A 19,179-nucleotide genomic window follows, 5' to 3' on the forward strand; every position below is an offset into this window, starting at 1 on the left:
CTGTAAGGAAAGCTATATTTCTTGATATCCTTCAAGCAGCTTGACTTTTTCAATTTCATTCCATGTCCTCTTGTTGCTCTCTTATCCCATACAAACAGATCTTTGTCAATTTTATCTACTCCCACCATGGTCCTGAACACCGCAATCATGTCTCCCCTCTTTCTCCTTTCCTCTAACGAAGGCAAATCCAGTTTTTCCAGCCTCTCTCTGTATGACAGGTCTGTCAGACTGGGGACCATCTTGGTTGCTGTTCTTTGTATTCTCTCAATCTTGTTTATATCTTTCTTTTTGTGTGGGGACCACACTACCGCTGCATATTCTAACCTGGGGCGGATCATGGCCACTATCAATTTTTTCATCATTTCCTCATCCATATAATGAAATGCTACTCTTATGTTAGTCAAGAGCTTATAAGTCTCTCCAACTATCTTGTTAATGTGCTTTTCTGGTGACAAACTATCTTGGACCAGCACTCCCAAATCTTTCTCTTCTCTCCTTTTTGTGATTAATTCATTACCCAAAAAATAATTCAGTGATGGTCTCCTGGTACTTTTACCCATTTCCAATATTTTACATTTATTTACATTAAATTTCATTTCCCACGTCCGGCTCCAATTGTGTATCCTATCCAAATCCTCCTGCAGTATTTTACAATCCTCCTCAACCTCTATCTTCCTCAAGATCTTTACATCATCAGCAAACAGACTCGCATAACTGTTCACTCCATCTACCATATCATTTACGTAAATCAGGAACATTACTGGCGCCAACACTGAGCCTTGAGGGACTCCACTTATTACTTCCCTCCATCCAGACATCTTTTCCTTTATTACTGTCCTCATTTGTCTGTCTCTCAAAAAGTCTCTCATCCATTCCAGAAGTTTCCCCTTTAGTCCTCCTATATATTCTAGTTTCCACATTAGTCTCTTATGAGGTACCTTGTCAAAGGCCTTCTCTAAGTCTAAGTACACACAATCCACCCAACCATCTCTCTCCTGTACCACATCAATCGCTCTTGAGTAAAAGCTCAACAAGTTTGAAACACATGACCTTCCACTTCTGAATCCAAACTGACATTCAGCCAAAATATTCATCTCTTCCAGATATTTTATCCATCTGTCTTTCAGGATTCTCTCACACAATTTTGCGACCATGCTGGTTAGAGACACTGGTCTATAATTCAGGGGTTCTTCCCTGTTTCCTCCCTTGTAAATTGGTACCACATTTGCCCTCTTCCATTCTTTTGGCACTTTCCCCTCTTCCAGTGAGCATACAATTAGCTGTGAATTTTATCCGCCAGTTGTTCTCTGCATTCCTTCAGTACCCAATTAGAAATTCCATCAGGTCCTGGGGCTTTCCTTACATCTTGAGTTTCCAGTAATTTGTACACTTCCTGCACCTCCACTTTTATAGTGTGTGTGTGTGTGTGTGTGTGTGTGTGTGTGTGTATTTTGGGCAGCCGAAACTACACATTCAAATCGCACCAAAATTGGCACAAAAATCGCAAAAAATTTGCTGACGTGAAAAAATTTGGTCCCATCACGATTGAAAAACTTTTACTATATTGAATGAGCAATAACTTTTACCAAAAAACGCTGTTCCCGGCGCCCGGCATAGGATCTCCATAGAATTTTTTCCCATAGCTTCCGTACAACTAAAGTATACCATAACAGTAGCTGTGTGTCTGTGTGTGTATTTCGGACTTGCGTTCAAACAACTTGAGTTCCATTCCCGAAACTGCAAATAACACGATCAGTTGGTTAGCTGCAAAAAATCCAAATAACAGTGTTAGACTAGAACAGCACATAAATGTACCATCAAGTGCGTGGGGCCCAAAGGGCCCACGAGCACTTGTTACTTTCCTATTTTCAAACAAATTTAGCTCATATATATATATATATATATATATATATCCCATTGGATCCCAGGGGTGCTGGGCAAGGCATGGCACTGGGAGAGTACTAAGCGTACCGCCCTCCGCCTATCGGCTCATAGTCATGAAGCTCATAGGTCCCTACCTGGGGGTTCCCTACTTTATGAAGACTTGAAAAATCCCAGTTCTGTCCAACACTCTGGACACTGGGCTCCAATGGGATATATATATATTACTGCTCATGTTCTGTTTTTAAAGGAAGTTTCATAAGTTTTCGGCAGTTCCACACTTTTGGATATTTCATAGTTAAATGCTTACTGGACTTGAAATGTTGTCAGGTAGGTGGTGGTGACCATCATCCACTCACTTGATGTAGTGCTGCCTACAGTACATTTTCTTTCTACTTTATCATTCTTTTTCTGCGTCGGCCGTCCTCTCTCCGTATTTCTGCCAGCTTTCCTGTCACATTTTATTACTTTTCATTCCAGGTGGCTTTACATCAAATGACAAGCCTAATGGTTTCCTGTAAGCCAGGAAACCATTTATAACGTAACCATACAACCAGCCCATAAATGTTCCTTACGTGTCAGCAAGTGGGTTGGCGGAGGGTTAGTCCCCCTTCCTGTAAAACAACTAACTCAGAAAACAAACGTCCACCCCTCGCAGGATTATGGTGTCTGGGTATAGATAGAATAGATAGACTTTTTGTAGGTCGAAGCTTTTTATGTAACTAAGCTTGTTTTGCAGTTTTATTTTCCATTTCCATGTGTGAAAATACATGCTTGTCAGAATGTTCTCAATGTAGTCACTGCTAAGGTACAGTATAGTAAATAAAAAAAATAATAATGAATTGCTCCACCATCATTGATAACTGAGTATATTTTCCAGTATAGTAAGAATTTTAAAGGTATTTTCATTTTGGTTTCTTTAATTTATGTTGGTCGTGATTTTTGCTTTGTATCATTGTTTTGAATTTTTCAGGTCGTCTTGAGTAATTTAGAAAGGGATTATTGAACCTTTAAACTCTTGGCATTGATTTATCATCGTTTTTACTAAGTTTTTACTAACTAAATTGTCATTCAATACGAACAGCCAAATTAAAGCCCAAATTTAGGAAAACAGTATTTTAGGAATATGAATAAAATTATCATGTCCCTGAGATGGGGGGCAGATGTTTACTGAGCGTAGCTTTCCTTTAAAAAGTGACCTTCACCCTTAACCCTTGATCCTTACAGTTGGACATGACATACATATGGTACTTAGGTATGAAAATGTAAAAAGTTGCATTTGAAAGTTCGATCCTTAACAGGCAGTACTCATATTGAAAGCTAATGGAGACATTTTCTAACCTCTATTACGGGATGCCTCCCTTGGGCTGGCAATAATCTCCAGGCAGTAGCAAAAATTACTTATATATACTTTGTCATTGTGGAAAAGAGGCTATGACTACGAAGTAGTTAAATATATTGTTACAGAATATAATGTAAAAAAAAAAAAAAAAAAAAAGTTGAATATTGTACTCGTTAGTAATCTCAGGACGAAAAAAAATTGCCTCACTAAAGCTGGAAGTTCAGATTTTTGGTGGAAGACTTAAAGCTGTGATGATGGCAGGTAAATTTTAAGGCTAAAGAAGAAATATCCATATTGTTTGAAGAATACTGAGTAAATTGTTAAGCTGTGGAAGGAGAAGCAACAAGAAAGAAAGGGAAGTGAGAAAATATAGTAAACGGAATAATGAAGAAGTACAGGTAACTGAGAAATAAGTGGATGAAATTGGAATCTAAAGGTGAATGTAGGGAAAAGTTACAATCTCCAAGAGAAGTGAAATCAGTGAATGTACAGTGAGGTTGGATGAGAGGGAAATGGAAAATGTGAGTGCGTTTAAGTTCATGGGTAGTGTGATGAGTATGGATGGAAGTTTAAAGGGTGAAGTGCTCGAAAGGGTACAACAAAGGAGAAAGGTTGCAGGTTCCTTGAAAGCAGTGATAAGAAACCGAGAAGTGAGCATGGAAGTGAAAAAATTACTACAGGATCATTCCAAATCAAATCACCCAGAGGGTCCCAGGCCTCCCTCTCAGGTTCTCCTGAAAAAAATCACAGGTGCTCTTATAGCAAACTTATGGTGAAATCCCAAATATTAGGTATGTATCTCTAATAGTTTTGAAACTACAGCCCTCTGAAATTTTACTTTCATCTATCCATCCATTGCCAGATGCCATGTATCCCAAACGGGGTGGCCAGGGGCTTAGAGTTAATTGTTTTACAGGGAGGGGCACTACAGTAATCCTCCACCAACCCCACTTGACACGTAGGGATGCCAACAGCATCTGGTGTTCCCAGGCGGTCACCCATCCAAGTACTAACCAGACCCAACGTTGCTTAATATTATATATTTTGCCGCACGAGTCATTTGATCCAACTTCCGACATTCATTCTTAGCTCCTTTGATATGGCATGTACAGCATTAAAAATTTGTGGCTAGGGCTAACTTTTTCAGTAGATTAAAAAAATGTATCTATGTAATTTTCCTTCTGCAAGGCTCTGAAAATGGCCAAAAATTCAAAATGACACCCCTTTTGAGAGCTTCTCACTCACACAGTATGCTAGATAGAGCACAGAGAGCTTTTTTCCTGTCATTTTTGACATACAAGGCCATGGATAAGGAGATGATGAAAAAATTGATAGTGACCATGATTTGCCCCAGGTTGGAATATGCATCAGTAGTGTGGTCCCTACACAAAAAGAAAGATATAAACAAGATTGAGAGAATACAAAGAACAGCAACCAAGATGGTCCCCAGTCTGGCAGATCTGTCGTACAGAGAGAGGCTGGAAAAGCTGGATTTGCCTTCCTTAGAAGAAAGGAGAAAGAGAGGCGGCGTGATCACAGTGTTCAGGACCATGATGGGAGTAGATAAAATTGACAAAGAAGATCTGTTTTTATGGGATAAGAGAGTAACAAGAGGACACGGGATGAAACTGAGGAAGCCAAGCTGCTTGAAGGATATCAAGAAATATAGTGTTCCTTATAGATGTATAGACCTGTGAAATAACCTGGACAAAGAGATCGTCCAGTCTAAACACTTAAACGAGTTTAAAGCTAAATTTGACTTGTTGAGAAACAGAGACGGGACCCCACGAGCGTAGCTCATTTCCTGTATATCACAATTAGGTAAATACACACACACAGGGAATCACCAAACTGAAAGTAGAAGGAGAGGTCTATAAATATGCAGCAGTGCAAGCTGAAATAATGAACAAATGTTTCCAATCTGTTTTCAGTAATGTAAAGGAGTTTGTGGAAGGGGAGGGAGTGATTAGAAATGTACCGGTGATAAAAGATATAAAAGTGGAGGTACAGGATGTGTATAAATTACTGGAAACTCAAGATGTAAGGAAAGCCCCAGGACCTGATGGAATTTCTAATTGGGTACTGAAGGAATGCAGAGAACAACTGGCAGATAAAGTTCACAGTTTAATTGTGTGTTCTCTGGAAGAGGAGAAAGTGCCACAGGAATGGAAGAGGGCAACTGTGGTACCAGTTTATAAGGGAGGAAACAGGGAAGAACCCCTGAATTATAGACCAGTGTCTCTAACCAGCATGGTCTCAAAATTGTGTGAGAGAATTCTGAAAGACGGATGGATAAAATATCCAGAAGAGATTAACATTTTGGCTAAATGTCAGTTTGGATTCAGAAGTGGAAGGTCATGTGTTTCCAACTTGTTGAGCTTTTACTCAAGAGCGATTGACGTGGTACAGGAGAGAGATGGTTGGGTGGATTGTGTGTACTTAGACTTGGAGAATGCCTTCGACAAGGTTCCTCATAAGAGACTAATGTGGAAACTAGAGTATATAGGAGGACTGAAGGGGAAACTCCTGGAATGGATGAGACACTTTTTGAGAGACAAACAAATGAGGACAGTAATAAAGGATAGGATAGGATGTCTGGATGGAGGGTAGTAACAAGTGGAGTCCCTCAAGTCTCGGTGTTGGCGCCAGTAATGTTCCTGATTTACGTAAATGATATGGTAGATGAAGTGAACAGTTCTGCAAGTCTGTTTGCTGATGATGTAAAGATCTTGAGGAAGGTAGAGGTTGAAGAGGATTGTAAAATGCTGCAGGAGGATCTGGATAGGATACATGATTGGAGCCGGATGTGGTAAATGAAATTTAACGTAAAGAAATGTAAAATATTGGAAATGGATAAAAGTACCAGGAGGCCATCACTGAATTATTTGTTGGGTAATGAATTAATCACAAAAAGGAGAGAAGAGAAAGATTTGGGAGTGCTGGTCCAAGATAGTTTGTCACCTAAAAAACAAATTAACAAGATAGTTAGAGAGACGCATAAACTCTTGACTAATGTAAGAGTAGCATTTCATTATATGGATGAAGAGATGATGAAAAAATTGATAATGGCCATGATCCGCCCCAGGTTAGAATATCCAGCGGTAGTGTGGTCTCCACAAAAAAAGAAAGACATAAACAAGATTGAGAAAATACAAAGAACAGCAACCAAGATGGTCCCCAGTCTGGCAGATCTGTCATACAGAGAGAAGCTGGAAAAGCTGGATTTGCCTTCCTTAGAGGAAAGAAGAAAGAGGGCAGACATGAGCTGTGTTCAGGACCATGATAGGAGTAGATAAAATTGACTGAGAAGATCTGTATATATGGGATAAGAGAGCAACAAAAGGACATGGAATGAAATTGAAAAGTCAAGCTGCTTGAAGGATATCAAGAAATATAGCTTTCCTTATAGAAGTATAGACATGTGGAATAGCTTGGACAAAGAGATCGTCCAGTCTAAAAACTTAACGACTTTAAAACTAAATTTAACTTACTGAGAAACAGCGACGGGAACCCACAAGCATAGCACATTTCGTGTATATCACAATTAGGTATATTAGGTAAATACATAAATATTTGGAATAACTAGACGAAGAGGTGTTGCATGCGAAAAACATTCATGTGTGTAAAAGTAGACTAGATAAATGTGGATATGGAGACAGGACAACACAAGCATTGCTCAATTCCTGTATACTACAAATAGGTAAATACACACACACACACACACACACACACAGGTTGGAAGTAATTACCCTCTCTCTCTCTCTCTCTCTCTCTCTCTCTCTCTCTCTCTCTCTCTCAGGTTGGAAGTACAGTAATCCCCCCAGTATCCGATGTAATAGAGCCAAAGGCATGTCCGGATATTGGCCCCTGGCCTCCTGGACTTGTACTCATGGACCCTAACTCAGAAAAACACCTATACAACTCCCTCTTGACATGTATTGCACCTATTTAAGACCCAAATCACACCAATAAGGGACATAAAAGACTGAAATAAATGCAAAAGAACCATAAAATGAGGTTTTAGAGGTGAGTTTATACAATATTAAACATTCTGGGTACTTACAACAAGTCACTGGCTCCCAGACTGGTAGTTATGGACCCTAACCTAGCGTAACTCAGAAAACACCTCCCTCCGCACATGCATAGCACCTAAGACACTATTCACACCAATAAGGGACATAAAAGAGTGAAATGAGGTGTTAGAGGTAAGTATGGAAAATACAGTACAATATGAAACATTCTGGGTACTTACAGCAAGTCCCTGGCCATCTCGATGAATAACTCGCCTCCTCTCAGACTCTGACAGTAAGAAGGAGTTTCTGAAGCACTTGCAGTACACTGTTCATGAGGTCTTGCTCTGAACTTAGTCATTTGCACTCAGAATTCCATTCTCTAACACTGCGCACTCTTGTTGTACTTGCGCTCCATTGTACCTTAATGAAATATGTGTTGCTGTCTGTACTTAGTCTTTCCACTCATAAAACCATTTTCTAAACATAACACTATCTGTCTATCTATCTATCTATTGCCAGATGGCTCAATCTCGTTTGGGGTGGCCACAAACAAATCGCCTCCAAGTCGCCTTGTCCCCCGCCATTTCACTGCCCTGCTCCCAACTCACACCCCCCTCTCTCATATACCTCTCCACCCCATCCCTCCATCTCATCCTCGGCCTCCCCCTTCCTCTTCCCCCCTCCACCTCACTCACATACACTCTCTTCGTCAGTCTTTCACCCTCCATCCTCTCCACATGGCCAAACCACCTCAGTGTGTTCCTCCTAACGTTTCCTATCACATCCACATCAACACCACAATGCTCCTTTATATCCTCATTCGTCAGCCTGTCTCTCCATGTGACTCCACAGGTTCCTCTTAAATAACTCATTTCCACTGCTCTCACTCTTGACTTGCGTCCTTCCAACAACGTCCAAGCTTCACTTCCGTACGTTAGAGTTGGTATCACAATACTGTCATGTAGTAACTTTTTCACTTCCATGCTCACTTCCCTGTTTCTTATCACTGCTTTCAAAGAACCAGCAACCTTTCTTCCCTGCTGTACCCTTTCAAGCACTTCACCCTCCAAACCTCCATCCTTACTCATCACACTACCTAAGTACTTAAACATAACACACAACTAGTTAATTTACGTTACATTGAAAGTCAATTAAATCTTTGTCTTTTCACTCAGAACTCAAATTCCTTAACACTATGCACTGTTTTTTTCACTGCACAATACTGTAAATTCCCGTGTGGTCTAGTGGAGAAGTTCTAGGCGTCTAATCACTGTCAGAGTCTGAGAGTAGCTCATGCAGGTGACCTAGGGGTGCATTGCTGGGTCGTGGTGATGGCGTACCCACTGCAGACGACTCTGAAGAGAGGCGCAAACTCACGTCGAGTGGTGACTCCACCATGCCTGATGTGCTGGGCTGTGGCTCGGAGCATGAGGGCCTGTCTTGGGGAGGCAATGGAGTGGAGCCAGGGCTGGGCACAGCGGGGGTCACGAGCCTGAAAAAGCTGTCAATGGTTGATTGACGCAAGAAATGACTATTTTGACGATTAATGATGTGCTGCCTGACACTTTCTCCACAAGTCCCAAGGGCCCCATCTCCCTGTTGCAGTCCGGGTGCTCCAGGTAGTCCAGAACCCGGAGTGCGCTCAGCTTGGGGATGGCTGGAGTAGTGTCACACTGAGAGGAGTCCGCATCATCGTCGCCATGCTCATCGGAATCTTCAAGCTGAGTACTGACACTTGCTACTGAAGATGCGATCTCGAAATCAGACATTGTCTGATACCCAGGATCGCCCTTGTCGTCATCCAACCACTCACGCACTTCGTCCACATCATCATCATCCCTATGCGCACGTAGACGTGCATGGAAGTCATCCACGTCAAAACCTAGGAAATCGTGCTCCACATCCATTCCAAGAAGCAGACGAGACCAACCATTTTCTAGAGTCTTGACAGGGATTTCCTTCCTTGCATTGGCCCAGTTGTAGATGGCAGACTTGATGATGTAGCGGCGGAGGTTTTCCAAAGTCTGCTGGCCTCGTGTGTCCCGTCCCTCCCTGCGCTCGTCCTCGTCCTTGATAACAACCATCACCTCGTCCAGGAACTTCCGTCAGTACAGCCTCTTCGTTGCCACGATCACTCCTTGGTCCATTGGTTGGATGAGAGCAGTAGTATTAGGTGGCAGAAATTGCACCTAATGAGGCCATTCTCAGCCACCAACTTCTTGTCGCACGGGTGGGCAGGTGCATTGTCGAGGAGAAGGAGGGCCTTTACCTGGTCGCGTGGGACTCCCAGTTTCTCCGTCTGGTAATGGATGACCTCCTTGACGAAATGGCGGTGGAACTAGTCTTTGAAGATCTGGGCTGTGAACCATGTCTTCAAGGAATGGTACCAGATGACAGGAAAGACATCCATCACCCCACGAAGACACCGAGGCTGCTTTGCATGGCCACCAATAACGGGCTTGAGCCGGTGCATGTCACAAAGCAGATATCCGTTGCTTGCAGAGCTTGCAGCCAGGTACACGCTTCTCTGTCTCCTCGGCTAGAGTGTTCGTAGGCAAAGAGCGATAGAATAAGCCAGTTTCGTCAGCGTTGTAGACTTGACCGAGAGTGAGGCCCTCCCTGTCGATCAAGCGCTTCACCTTGTGCCGAAACTCGTTCTGCTCCATCCTCTTGGCGTCCAAAGCTTAGCCATGAGACTTACGGTTGGTAAGGCCATGTCGTAACTTGAACGCAAATAGCCAACCTTCGGATGCCTTGAAGTCTAGGGCGTCTTGAAGCCTTGCGAAATTCTCAGCAGCAGCCTTCAGCTCCGTGCCACACACCATCACACCAGCAGCACGTTGCTGTCGATACCAAATCAACGTGGAGTGGTCGACTTCTTCATACTTGGGAGTATACATCACCTTCCTCTCCAAGTTGCTTTTGCTTTTCGACGAGAAGTCAGCCGTGTACTGCATGAGTTTGTCGCGGGATCTCTTGATATCAAACAAAGTAGATCGGGCCAGGTTGAATTCACGAAGGATGCGTGAGGAAGACCATCCCGCATCTGCCTTGTCCAATATCTCCCTCTTCTTCTCCAGAGTCAGAACCACTCTCTTCCTCTTCTTAGGCAGCGGGGCCATCATCACACACGTGAAGAAGAGGCACGAGAGCAGCAGGAGAGCCTGCAGCAGGTAAGGCATCACCACAAAAGCGAGCATGTGGGCGGCCATGACGACGAGCGAGCACACACAATGAGAGACGGGCGGTAAGTGGGGAGGATGCAGGGGCGCTCTAGTGGACATCGGCGGAACAACACACCAAAACACAGCTGGCCCGCGCTAACTTCAAATTACGGGCAGGAAAAAGTCAGATTTTTTAAAATTTTTTGCGGTTTTTGGCCCATCATGGGAATATTGGATCCCGGGACGAAAATGTCTGGTAATTGGGGATGTCTGGAAATTGGGCGTCCGGATATTACGGGGATTACTTTAATTACTCTCTCTCTCTCTCTCTCTCTCTCTCTCTCTCTCTTGTTGGTGTTGGTGTGTGAGAATACTTAAGTACAGAGATGAAAAATACTTGAACTATCTTTTGCCACCATTCATTCATTGTATGAGAGAGAGAGAGAGGAGGAGGAGTTAGTTTGTCATGAATTACTCATGATTCTTGTCTACATACAATGTGAATTATAAGTTTCTGGATGGTCCTATACATATACTTCTAATGATGTTTTATTACTGTGAAAAGAAATGGGATCTAAAGGTGAATGTAGGGAAGAGTAAAGTGATGGTCTTTGAGAGAGGCGAAGTCAGTGAATGTACAGCGAGGTTGGATGGTGAGGAATTGGAAAATGTGAGTATGTTTAAGTACTTGGGTAGTGTGATGTGTAAGGATGGAGCTTTGGAGGGTGAAGTGCTTGAAAGGGTACAGCAGGGAAGAAAGGTTGCTGGTTCCTTGAAAGCAGTGATAAGAAACAGGGAAGTGAGCATGGAAGTGAAAAAGTTACTACATGGCAGTATTGTGATACTAACTCTAACGTATGGAAGTGAAGCTTGGACGTTGCTGCAAGGACACAAGTCAAGAGTGAGAGCAGTGGAAACGAGTTATTTAAGAGGAGCCTGTGGAGTCACATGGAAAGACAGGCTGACAAATGAGGATATAAAGGAGCATTGTGGTGTGGATGTGGATGTGATAGGAAGTGTTAGGAGGAATACACTGAGGTGGTTTGGCCATGGGGAGAGGATGGAGGGTGAAAGACTGACGAAGAGAGTGTATGTGAGTGAGGTGGAGGGGGGAAGAGGGAGGGGGAGGCCGAGGATGAGATGGAGGGATGGGGTGGAGAGGTATATGAGAGAGGGGGGTGTGAGTTGGGAGCAGGGCGGTGAAATGGTGAGGGACAGGGCGACGTGGAGGTGATTTGCTTGTGGCTACCATGAAAGAGATTGAGGCGTCTGGCAATAGATAGATAGATAGATAGAAAATATAAACTTCTGTATAGTATAATTATTACTTACTGTATAATATATGCTTGGTGATTTATATTTCTTTTACCCTGCTTTGGGCCAGATTTTCATTCTTTTGCTGCTTAATTTTTCATTCATTCATTCATTGTCAGATGCCATGTATCCCAAACGGGGTGGCCAAGGGCTTAGAGTTAATTGTTTTACAGGGAGGGGCACTAACCCTCCACTAACCCTACTTGACACGTAGGGAGAACGTTCACATTGTTAAATGAATAACTAAGTGCTACAGTTGTGCATCGTTTCCCTAGAACTTTTTTTTGTTACTAGCACCATATTCTAATGTTAATATATTAATACAACTCAGCATTCATATTAGAAAAATGTTAATTTTAGGTCAGGTTTAAAAGATTATAGTGGTTTTGGCATCAAGTCCATTTGAAAGTCAGGTACTGAGGTGGTATCACTCTGATTCTCCAAAAAGCAACTGGCAGGTTTTTCAGTCCTGTACTGCACTTTTGTTATGATTTTTGGTTATTGTGTAAATAGTAAACACTATGGTCCTACAGACACCCTTCTTATGCCTCAGTATGCATTATCTTCCTTACTTTTGTTTTTTTGTTTTTTGACAGGAAGCTCCATATATATATATATATATATATATATATATATATATATATATATATATATATATATATATATAGCTATTAAACATCCATATTAAGCAGTAAAACTGCTTTCCATTTTCCTCAATTTATGGATCTTTTGTATTAAAAAAAAAAAATTAGAACATATCACTGACTTGTAATGAGAATTGTGTGTATGTAAGCACTGAACTACCTCATGACTCTTATTAGCTAGCATAGATTTTTAGTTACCTCACCATCACCCTTTCCAATATCTCAGCACCATGCATGACCATTCATAGATGTTTTGCATGACTGGCTGAATGTACTGTCAGCTACAAAAGTCTTATCACCTTTCCTGTTTCTTTCTCCGTGGAGTTGGAAGATATGTAACCTACATTGTTGAGTCTTTTACATTTTGACCACTGATCATTGTATCAGTATCAGTTGCTTTGGATTGACAATTTTTTTTTTTTTCTGGGTCCTTGTCAGAAGTCACCTCAGTGTTATTTTTGGTATCTCCAAGCAAATTTATGCAAGTTTAGAGAGATTTTTATTTTTAACTAGGGAAGTTATAAATTGTATAGCCCTCATTTACTTATTTGCGATAAGGGGTCTCCTTAGAATTAAATGAAATAATTGAAGAGTACTTTGGCAAGAATAAATCGATAAAACACATCATTGTATTGAAGTGGTTAGGGGACTGAACAGAGATGCTGCCAGAAATAGTGTAGTATGAAGAGCTGCCATCATTTGCAGCATATACTGTACCAATCTTCTCAAAATGACTCTAAATGACACAGAATGATGGAAAGAGAAACAAGAAAAGTGACTAATTTTGCATCTGAGTGTAGTGTAAATGAATGGAGGTAGCTACTCTGAATATACTCTGGTCAGTTAGTCTAGGGGTCATACTGGAAGTGGCTGTGGCTCTCCTGCATTACACCTCAGCTTGCCCATGTGCATTATTGATGAAAACCTTGTCTATATAAATAATGTATCTTATACAGGTATAACATAAGAGATTGTTATGGTGTAATATCCAAAATAAATCGCTAAGGAAGAGGTGCTACAAGGCCTCCTATTCTGCATGAATCCTAGGATGTAAGATGATAGTAGCTTGTGGATGAGTGTGACTTGGTAGATTTGTGTTTCCAGAAAGTCCACTTTACATGCCACTTTTTTTTTCTTCTTTACCCAGAGTCCACAGTAATTTACAGAAAAATTGCCTTTTAAAGTTTATTTGTCATGTGATGATGGTCCCCATCTTAGAGGTGTCGTTGCGGCAATTGCTGCTCACTTTGGCTCTTGTGTCGACAGGTTACTCCGGTTGATGACTGTATAATGCTGGTGAGGGTGAAGCGCTGTTTGGGCTTTATCTCTCTTTTTGCAGTGTATGCTTCAACTGAGATGAGTGATCTTGAAGAGAAAGAGCTACTCTATACCAAACTTGACTCTGTTGTGGAACAGTGCCCCATGCAGGATACACTCCTAGTCTTGGGTGATTTTAATCCAATTACTGGCACTGACATGGAGGGCTTCAGGTATTGTGTAGGATCCCATGGCTCTGGAACCAGGAATTACAATAGTTCTTACCATCTGGATTTCACAAAATCCCATGAGTTAAGAATTGCTGGATCCAGGTTCCAGCAGCCAAATCTTCATCGCTGGACTTGATATCCCAATACTGACAGGGTTGCTAAGGAGATTGAATACATTCTTGTCAGTACTCGCTGAAGGATTCTTCAGAACTGCAGGGTTTTCAGAAGTGCAGATTTCTTTGCCATTGATCACGGAATTCTTGTTGCTACTCTTAGGCTACAAATCAAAACTGAGAGATTCTCCAGATGCCACCAAAAAGGTTGCATTTTGAGAACCTCAGGGGATGAGGAGTGTGCATATGAGGATGCAGTGGCAATCTCAAATCGGTTTGAAGTGCTCAGTACTGTTGAGGATCCTGTTGAATGATGGGATACCTTTAACACGCACCATCCCTACATTTTTGGACCTTTTTTTTTTTTTTTTGGCTCAAACATCCACTTTTGGTGAGAAATATCGAAAATTCATAGAAAAATCGCTCACCTGAGGTTTAAAATACTCGATTTAGGTACAAGTACTTCCTTACCTGACTGGGTATTCTAACTGGCTGGCACCAAAGAAAACGAGTTCTGTGGGAGGGTAACTATTTTATCCACTCATAAACAGTATTTATTTATTTACTTGGTACGAATTTATATGTAGTACAAGAGTTTATTGGTTTTCAAACAGTAATATAGGCATTATAAGCATTGTTTCACTCACTAACTCATCACCATTCATGACCTTTTTTTTCCCACATTACCTGATCATCATTTCTGACTGTTTCTTCCTCTAATGCTATGTAAACTTTGTCCTCCACATTGTCATCGATTGGGGAATCACTCTGGCCCTGAATGTCTTTATTGGCCAGGTCACTGGTAACAGGTGAACTGCCGAGACAATGGCGTGTGGGGGGGTGGGAGAGGTTATGCGGTGTAAGGCATTGTTCCTGCTTGGCATCTTGTAGAGGAATAGAGGAAGGTGTCCCGTGTATACGTGCCAAAAATCACTCGAAATCACTCGCGAAAATTGAAAATTGTGCAAATTAGGGACCTTGCAATGTTGCCACGTTAATTCACGTTGCCGGGACGGCGCGGGTTAAGCATACTACCCTGGCAACAGCTGATGAGTGTACTGGAGACTGTCTAAGATCAAGGAGGGGACTCATCTCGTGGGGGATGCTGACAACAGTTGAGGAAAGTCATGCTGCCAGACTGGTTGGGGATCGGAAACAGCACGGACTTCTGTCTCGACAGGCACGAGTTTCACTTAGAAGGGACAAAGAGAGGTATGTCGGGGAAGTCGCTGAGGAGGTCAAAGGCTATTTTCATGCAAATGACCTTCAACCTGCCTACCAAGCCCTGAAGAAGCTCCACTCCAGACCCACCTCTCAGGTTAGCTCTGTCCAGACAGCAGATGGATGGCTCGTTTCGGGGCAAGTGAATATAGAGCTCGTTGGGCTGAGTACTTTGAGCAGCTGTATATGGCTGACCCTCCCAGTGGAGAACTTCTGTTAGTCGGTGTTCAACCATTGATAGCTGTCCCACCAATTGACAAAGCCGTGCCTTCTGTAAATGAAATCGAGAAGGCAGGGGCTAGGTAGAAAATTGGTAGAGCAGCTGGTGTTTGTGACATCCCGGCAGACTTGATCAAGCTGGGGGCAAAGCCATGATCAGGAGGTTACATGCAGTCATAGAAGCTGTTTGGCAGACTGGTATCATTTCTCCTGACCGGACAAAGGGTTTGGTCTTTCCTATCTGGAAAGGAGGAGACCAGCATGACTGTAGTAACTACCATAGTATTACAGTCCAGGCAGAAGTCTTGCTCACATTCTCCAGATGCCTATCTGGAACCATTGGCTAAAGTTCCAGAGGCCTGAGCAATCCGGATTCATGCCCAAGAAGTCTACTGTTGATTGTATCCAAGCTCTTCAAGTTCTCGTGGAACACCGTCTTGAGAGTCAACAAGGTCTTCTGTCAGCCTATGCGGATCTCAAGAAGGCGTTTGATTCAGTAAATCGGAAGGTACCATGGGAACTCCAACTCATTGAGATCCCTGCAGGGATAGTCTGACTGATTTCTGGCATGTACTCAAATGCTGAGAGTGCTGTCAAGTGTTAGGGGGGGGGGGGAACATCTGACTTCTTCCCAGCAAGTTCTGGTGTAAAACAGGGATGTGCCCTTTCCCCCACACTTTTCAACATATGTATGGATTGGGTACTGGTCCGGGCTATGAGCTGAAGTCACTATGGGGTATCAGTTGGCAATTTCAGGGTTACCGACCTTGACTTTGCTGATGTTGCAGTTATCGTAGCGGAGTCACTGGAGATACTACTGAGTGCGTATCACAAGAATGCAAAGCCGTTGGGGTGAAAGGTCTTTTGGAACAAGACCATGGTCCAGGCATTTGGTGGCTTGTTGGAGGAAGCAGTTCAGCCTGTCCAAGCATGTGGTGAGGAGTTAGAAGTCTTGGAAAGATTCACTTATCTCGGTAGTGTGGTCAGTAACAACGGTAGATCAGACAGTGACATCTCTAATCACACTGGTCCGGCCTACGGGGTTATGGATTCATCAGTTTGGGTATTTGGTGCTGTCACCATTTGCGTAGAAGGACGAGAGTTCGCGTCTTCATGATGCTGGTGCTTCCTGTCGTACTTTATGGCTGTGTGACATGGACACTAAACGGTGACTTGAAGCGGCAAACTGACTCCTTTCGTACTGAGTGTCTTCGCAGGATCATGGGATATCACTGGTACAACCGGGTGCATAATGAGCGACTACTTCATGAGACTGAATCGATGGCTATTACCCACACAATACGTCAATACCAACTCCAGCTACATGGGCATGTGGCCTGCATTCCTGAGGCTGATCCTGTTCACAGGGTGATCTCTGAATGAGTTAACCCAGCATAGAAGTGACCAAGGGGAAGGCCACATAACTCATGGCTGGAGCAAGTCAGTCACTCCTGTCAGGAGATAGAGGAGTAAGAGTCACTGCCTGGAGGGCTGCACAGAGGGACCCATGAAGGTGGAGTCAGAGGATGCGCGAGGCTATACGCCTTGCAGCATTTGCCCCTTCTTGATTGATTGTATACAGGAAGCTGATTTGCCAGTTTTCCCCAGTTTAAAGTAGCAGAAGTAAGGAAGAAGGTGTTAAGGTTTTGGCATGTATCACTGACATACTGTGTAATGGGATGAGAGATGCTGTAGAGTGGAGTAATTATAAGGGTCTGCTGTTGCTGGACCATAACATGATACTGCACTGTAGGAGAAAGCATTCTTGATCAGCTAATAAAGGAATGAGGTAATTGCGGGAAATGCTGTCTGGATGACTGAGGCAAATTTTGTGGTTGGGTAGCAGCAGGAGTATATTACTTTGTGTTGATGATCAAGTGTTTATTGCAGATTGTCAAGATAGTACAGTATTAGGTAAATATGCAGTATGGAAGGAAGAAATGAATGCAAGAGGCTTGAGAATGATAAAAAAAATGTTGGTTAGAGGTGTGGATGAGGGAACTATGGCTGTAGGCAGTATATGGCCATGTACTCTGTCAAAAGCTGCATTGTTAGGATGCCAGTATTAAGTAAATATTATAATTATTAGGTACAGTACATACAAGCTATAGTGGTATCGGGGTAAAAATACACTGAGTTAGGAGGAAGTGACTGGAATTTGGGAATATACAGTATCTCTTGAGTGTGTTGATAAGTATTGTTATGTTGGAGACCAAATTAAGTGGTTATGGTGGTGGTGGTTCCACATTGCCACCACTGTAGGAATCAGATGGTGCTGGGAAAAAATGGAACTGCTGTAATTTTATCAATTTAGTGACCCTCCATCCATTTAAAGGATAAGCTGTACACAGCCCATAAGGTTGTGGAATATGGGTACAGGCAAGGAAAATGAAAAGATGTTTACTGTATTTGCAGTGAATTGAATGTCAGATGAATTTGTAGTATATCACTGAGGATTAAATTGCCCAATATTGTATAAAGTTAAGAGGAAGGATAGATATAGAAAGTGTCAGCATGGCCTGCAGTAGGCTTAGGCATTGGTGGTTCATACATATAGAAAATTTTAGGGAAGACAATTTGTGGAAGTATAACAGATTTATGATGGACCAGAGGCCATTGTAGCAATTCACGGTATGAAATACTAATAGTTGGTATTTGAGTTGTGTCTGAAAAAGATTGCAAGTGGTTTCACAGCCTTGAGAGCTGCCAGAAAATGAACAACTATAATGAATAACCATGGAAAACTCTAAAGCAGTGATGATGATGTATGAAACAGCATACTGTACAATGAAAGCAAATTGGGTTGTATGGGAGTTATATTTGTGATGGCACTGGTGTAGAGCTTTGTTGTAGTCACATTATGCGCTGGTAAGGCGAACTTTTTTTTTTTTTTTTTTTCTGGGAGAGATTTTTTTACATAATTCCCTTCCAGGGATGGTTCTCGCAGGAAACAGTGTGGTGAGACATTTGGAGTAAGAGCAATGAAAATAAGTGACATGGTACATGTCTGATGGATGGGGAGACTTCAGGATGTTAATAATTATGTGTGGCACAAGGTCTGCTGAGATAGTGCAGTTTTATGTGTGTTTGGCAGAATGTAAGGTGGGTGTGGTGTGGAAAGTGATGGTATGGTATTATTGGGATGCATACAACTTGCTATAGCAATGCTGTGCCTGTAAGTGACGTAAATTGTAAGGCAAATCTTGTGGGTAGGTGTGATGTTTACGCAGGTGTGATGCCACACTCTCTTGTGGTGAAGATGCAAGTAAAAATCTGATGTGTAAGGTCTGCTGGAGCAGTGCAGTGCCTGTGAGTACAGAAAAATGAAAGATAGCTATGGTGGGTAGGCTTCATGCATAAGGCAAGTGTGGTACATTGGTAGGTGTGGTGGTCAGGGATGTGTGATGGCTAGGTGTGAGTCATGAGATAGATGTGATGAATTGATAGGCAGGTATGGTACAAGATTAGGTGTGGTTGGTAAAAGTTGTGGTTCATAAATAGGTATGGTAGTTTGGTAAGTATGATGCATAAAGCAGGTCTAGTGGATAGATAGGTGTGATGGTTAGGTAGATGTAGCTGAGGTGTGGTGCAGCAGTGCATGGTGGTGTTCCAGGCACTGTCGGCGCGCTGTGCCATGGCGCGGCGACTGTGCTTCACGATGGCAGTGGTGGCGCAGGTGTCGGTGCTGTGCCTACGGGCCACACCTCATGGGGCCGGGCACCCTCATGCAGCCTTGCACTATCTCATGCAGGCAAGTCCAGCCCCCCCCCCCATTGCCCCC

The 19,179-nt window shown here is 42.6% G+C and overlaps 1 protein-coding gene across 1 annotated transcript in view; it reads left to right on the forward strand.

The window, feature by feature from the left end:
- The window catches only part of LOC145403728 (progestin and adipoQ receptor family member 4), a 98,809-nt gene that overhangs the window by 71,953 nt on the left and 7,677 nt on the right, over nt 1-19,179 (forward strand). The gene's annotated exons all lie outside the window — the stretch shown is intronic.

Source organism: Coenobita brevimanus, chromosome 61 (assembly GCF_032717465.1).
Source record: "Coenobita brevimanus isolate Jiangsu-jjx chromosome 61, ASM3271746v2, whole genome shotgun sequence".
In the NCBI taxonomy this organism is placed as follows: domain Eukaryota; kingdom Metazoa; phylum Arthropoda; class Malacostraca; order Decapoda; family Coenobitidae; genus Coenobita; species Coenobita brevimanus.